Here is a 6070-nt window from a genome sequence, read left to right on the forward strand (position 1 = left end):
ACCAAAACAAAGACTCTCTCCGAGTGCGAAGTTATATCTGTATCTCTACATGAGATTGCGTGCTTTTATGTCATATCTGAATAAATAAGGGGCCGGTTTATCATCATCCTCATCTTCTTCCAAGAAGTGATCTGATATTAAAAATTCCTTCCCTTTACCGTAGATGACTTCTTTTTCACCCCCTGTTTTTGCAGGAATGACAAGCGTTATTCCGAACGAATCCTAAACATGCTTCTTCATCATGCAAGACGATTGAAGCAGTACGTACAAACTAGGGTTGTCATATAACTCTTTCATAATATTATCAAGACACAATGAGTACTCTAAATCATCATTTATTACTACTTCTTCGTCAAGTTGCCAATTACAACTACTTTTCGAAGACTCTTCATCATCAAGATTGATTACAATGGGTACAATGTCATTAAGTACAAAACCACCATCATAATCAAATCCAGCTTCGATATCAGCTTCTTCCCCATTGTCCGTACCTTGGGCCGATAGTTTAGTATCGGATTCAATGCCATAGAGAAGAGAGTTAGTAAAATAATTTTCCAACCCGTTAAACGGTTGCTTATTCGGGATCACCGTCTTGACCTCATTATTAGTGTCTACATACTTAAGACACTGATGATGGGTAGAAGGGACTATAACATTATCATGGATCCAGGGTCGACCTAACTGTAAGTTATAAGAAGTCTCTGCGTCAATCACGTAACACGTGACTTCCGACTTCAAATCTCCAATCTGGCACTTCACTCAGATTTTACCCAATGGTTTGGATCTACTAGTATTAAATCCATAGATCGTAGTGCCTATGGAGGCTAACTTACTAGCCTGTATTTCGAGATTATACAACAATCGGAGTGGCATGATGCTGACAGCGGAACCCGGATCGACTTGGATCCGGTTGACAATGCAAAAGCCAATGTGCCCGGTGAAATATAGGGGCTGGTCATGCTTTGAATTATTCGTCTGCATGTCCTCTTTGGTGAAAGAAATGCAAAGAAAATGGTGTGCTACGAGGTTGCAATGTTGGACTGGCGGCTCTAGTTCTTCAGGAGATGGCTTGATTTGAGTCAGGAAACCTTCATAATTGGCCAAGGCTTCTTGTATTACTTCCCTTGTGTCTTTTGAAAGATGCAGCAATTCATATAAGGTTAATCTAGCCGGTATATTAGCTAGTTGCACCATAATGTCGAAGCGATGTGGAGTACTCGAGCAACATCCCGCACCAATTGGTTGATTGAATCGAGACTGCTTCGGGTTCTGAACCTCTTAGTATAAGGGCTCTGACTGCTTCGGGTTCTGAACCTCTTGGTATAAGGGATCTTTCCCTTTTTGCTTTTGTTGAGTCTTCTCTGCAACTACGGGTGCTGGGGGAATTGTGACCACTCCCATTTCTGCTAATGTCTTGGAGGGAATGATTTTGGTTACCCCATGCTTAGCTAATTGCTCGGAAGCATTCGGATATTTGAAATGATATTCATTTCAACTCCAGGTTGCAAAGGCCTCTTGTTCATCTTCAGAGAGCAGGAAAGCGGAGATTCTTTCATCATCCTCTCCTGGAATGGCAGAGGCTCCACAATAGGAATTTCCCTTGCCTTTCAATTTCCTCTTGGATGACGATCCGACCCACTGTTCATCTTCAATCAGATCAGGATGGACCCAGAGAATTTCGTCATTCGGGGCTGTGTGTGGCACAAGTCCTTTCTGGTGTTGTTTATGAGGATCCTCATTAACGGTCTTCATCTCCACTTTCATCACGGGTTCGGGCTGAAACTAAGTCAAAGGAACAGATCTGAAGCTGATTGACACTACATTCGCTCCTACTTTCTTCTCCTCAGGTTGCTTCATAGTAATAACCCCAACATCAATCAACGCTTGGATTTTTTTCTTTGAGGGCGTAGCATGATTTGGTAGGGTGGTGAACTGCTCTGTGGAACGCGTAGTACTTTGAATCATTAACCCTTTTAGCGTCTTCCTAGTCTTGGATCGGAGGCAACTTGATCTTGTTGTTCTCTATGAGGTATTTGAAAATACCAGGCACTTCGTCTTCTTTAAAAGAGTAAACCTTTGGGAATTTCGGTTCTGAAGCCTTCTGTTTTTTAGGTTGTCATTGCCACTGTGATTGTTGAGATGCCTTTGGCTACTGCTGTTGTGGTAGCGCTTGCAGCTCGAATGTTTGGTTCGTGTCTACTGTATTTGCTTATGCCTTTCCTTTACCCCAGTGAACAAAATTCTGTTGCGGGGTATTAATCGCCGTCTGACCCATTTCAGCCTTCTTCCTTTTGAGGAAGTGTTTGGCTCGTTCTCCTCGTACTTTCAAATCCCTCCAGGTTTTGGATGGCGCCATTCCCATAACTTCAAGGATATCCAACAAAAGATTATTATGACAAGTTTCAAGGATGAAGTCTTTGCTGATCGGATCCCGACAATTCATTGCTTTGTTTTGGAATTGTTTGACGAAGTTCTTGACTAATTCTCCATCTTTCTATTTCTCATCGAATAACGTTCCGATTGAAACCTCGGTGTCATCATCAAAGAAATTTATAAGGAACATGTCCTCCATATCATCCCAACTGCCGATACTCCCTGGCTTAAGATGGCGATACCAATCGAAGGCTGCTCTGCGAAGAGTGCCAACAAATGACTGTACCATCAAGGGCTCATTACCGGGGATTATCCCCAAATAAGACTTAAAGTATATTAAGTGCTGAGTAGGGGAACCCTTTCCGTCAAACGGCGTGATATTAATCAAATTAAACTTTGTCGGGTACGGGATCGATTCCCACTCTCTCGGGTATGGACACGATATTCCAAACCTCTTTAATTCCTGAGCACTCATCAGCGCATTGATTTTGTTCTCCAAGTCCTTAATCTTCATATCCTCGCTCATATCTTTCTTCGAGTGACTTTAGGGAGAAGTGGCGTGGTCCTCTTTTGTATTGTTATCATCCGAGGGGCCACCCCTAGTACTGTTGTCGACAAGAGGGGGATCCATGTTGGTATTCTCTTCCGCTTCCCGATCACTATCAATTTTGTTGGAATTATTGCGACAGCTGGACTCTCCCTGCTGATTTGTTAGTACCGCGATTTGTTGGTCATGCATTTTCCTCATCTTCTGCATAGCTAACTTCATTTCAAATTTAAAAATTTCTTTCTACTTGGTTAACGCATCCTCGAGAATTTTAGTCATCTGCTCCGTGCTGGTCATAAGTGACTCATAAGATTGCTCTACGCTAGATGTCGTATCATCGGAAGCCATTGCTGAGCAAGCATCTGAGCAAGCATCTGACATTTCATCATCCGAGGGTAGTCCCTTTTGCATTCTCTGGTAATCCCTTCGTCTACTGTTCCCCGATCGTAATCGAGTTATTCGTTGGGATACTCCTGAAAATTGGTCAGGACTAAAGAGTCGTGTTAATTTCCCTCTTCCAATCATATGGATAGATACTTCTGAAAATTCATCATCTTGAGTGATTGATTTCTTTCTATAGAAACGTCTGGGTTTGGATTCGGACGTTCCGATGGATATTCTTTTAAATACTGAAACTCTCTCTGGGGAAGTCTTGGGATAGCAGCATTCAAACAACACTACCTTGATGATCTTAGCACACAGACAACAAGAATCCGTTTCTCGGGTACTTTTTTTCCAAAACTTGTTCGTTTCCCCAGCTCGATAGTACAACTCATCGGTCTGATGACCAGAGCAACCTATCGCAAGTCGGGACGACTCCCCAGGTATAACGTCATCATCAGACGAATACACTTCCCTCTGGGGACTCAACGCTTAGTTAGCGTCTTCAAGAGTCACACGTTCGAGGCTACATTTACATGAGCGTAGGACCTCAACGGGCTCCTGGACTTCAACACGTGATCTAATACGGTTAGTTACAAGACTTTTCCCATCTTGCGTTCTCCTCAACTGCTTAGGAGGATGACTATGACCTCCAGCCTAAAAAACCGCTTGAGATCCGTTCAATAGGCCTAAGCGCTCTTTTACTAGAGCTTTGTCTCGATCATCGTGTGAAGGGCCAAGACGATATGTGATCTTTATCTTAAACTGGGACAAATCTACACTGTCGCGGATCTCCACCGGAGGTGTGGAACTCAATGGGATCGAAGAAACAAGTGCAAAACATCTTCTGTCTTGACCATGGTGTAGGTCAGACTTGAGTGATCCATGGGTTGGAGGGTCAGACCTAAGTGACCCACGGGATGGAGGGTCGAATATGAGTGACTCGCGAGCTGGAGGATCGGATCTGGGTATCCCGGGAGCTGGAGGGTCGGATCTGGGTGACCTGTGGGCTGGAGGGTCATATCTGGGTAACCTGCGAGCTAGAGGGTCAGATCTGGGTGACCCACGGGCTGGAGGGTCGGATCTGGGTTACCCGCGGGCTGGAGGGTCAGATCTGGGTGACCCGCAAGCTTCGATCTTTTCGGCCGTCGTCTGGGACTTTGGCCTCCATACTTTGTGTAGTCTTTGTGGTTTCTTTTCCACTTCTTCATTCTGTAATTTTTTGGCTTCTTGCACAAGAATTCTTGCATGTGCAAGCAATGCGTGGCGTTTCTGAATCCGCTCTTGAAGAGTCGATCGGGTCATTTTAACATGGATCCATTCATTCTTCGTTGGTTTGAAGGAGGAGGGGTTGTCCACTCGCTGTTGTGGCGGTTAGCGCCTCATGGACTTCAGATCTGCTTCATAGCGGATTCCATCAACTGGCTCCAAGGCTTTGGCTAGCTGGCGTGCGAGGCGTTAGCGTCGCCTCTGACGTGCTCCCTTTGATAAAGTGGAACATCATCAATAGTCAACCCCTTGCTCAAGGGGTTCTGATCCATGGTTTCAGCCTTGTCGGATGCCGGCGGGACGTTTTGAGCCACAAGCGAAGCAGTGGCAGGAAGATCTTCTTCTTGGGCTTCTAAAGCCGAAGTCCAACGGGTCTTCTTGGAGTAAGCCTTCCTGCACCTATGAGGAGAGGTCGATCTGGAGGAGGAGGACAAGTATTCCTTATACTTCTGCTGGTCAAACTCATATTCGACCTATGTTTCAACCGGGATGAGGATCCGAGGTTACGACACGTCAACCTTCGCAGAAAGGCTGCCGGCTCCCACTGTGGTCGCCAGTTTGTTTTCATCGAAAGTCGCCTTCATTATCGATTTCATTATAACTTTAATCATTTACAACGAATTCAAATAACAAAATAAAAGTTACAACTCCCTTGAAAATAAATACAAGAATTGTTTATCGGCTCTTGCTTGCATGGGTTCTTCGCCAGTGCCGGGGTTTATCTGTGGATGATCGCGGATCGGATCCAGTTGTCAGAAAATTGACGGAGCTCCTACTTCATCAAGGATGTATTCGCTTGAAGCTCTAAAATCGACTAAGCGAAATCAGTAGCTCTTCTCGTGATTAAAGCTAAGCCTAATCTCAAGGAATATATACGAGGCTTCGGATCCTTCGAAAGACTTCTTCTTTATGTTGAAGTTCGTCGGGATCTCGTTGGCCTTCACTGAAATTTCATACTCCTTGACTCCTCAATCCAGCAGCACCTCGTCCTCTTTATAAAATTCTAGATCAGTAAAATAGAGGCCTTGGGTTGATATTTATAGGCCTCGGGTGCGTGTATTTAGATGAGAACGAGTTATTTGGCATTATCTTCAGTTAACAATAGCCTAACCACATTTGTGGATGATATCAAATCAGTTGGGAACCCCTGGAACAGATAAATCCTATAAAAACCGCTTTAAAACCGTCGAAAATGTGTTTCAGGCTCTGGACTGCACAACGGGCTTTGCTGACTCGTAGGGGGCACGAGTCTGCAAGATCTGACCCGTGCTTACGCGGGTAGGACACATCTGACCCGCACTTGCGCGGGTCGGACAGATCTGACCCAAGCTGGCACGGGTCGGCCTGTGCCGTCCCGCACTGGCGCGGGTCCATCGCCTCCGTTGAGCTCTTTCTCTTTTGGCGCTTTTCTTTTCGGGGCTTATACTTTTCGCCATTTCAGGTATTTGGTCGACTCGTTGACTTGTACGCTTCGTTGCGGGACTGGCCGTCGAACGCGTC

Source organism: Asparagus officinalis, chromosome 1 (genome assembly GCF_001876935.1).
Source record: "Asparagus officinalis chromosome 1, Aspof.V1, whole genome shotgun sequence".
Classification (NCBI taxonomy): Eukaryota; Viridiplantae; Streptophyta; class Magnoliopsida; order Asparagales; family Asparagaceae; genus Asparagus; species Asparagus officinalis.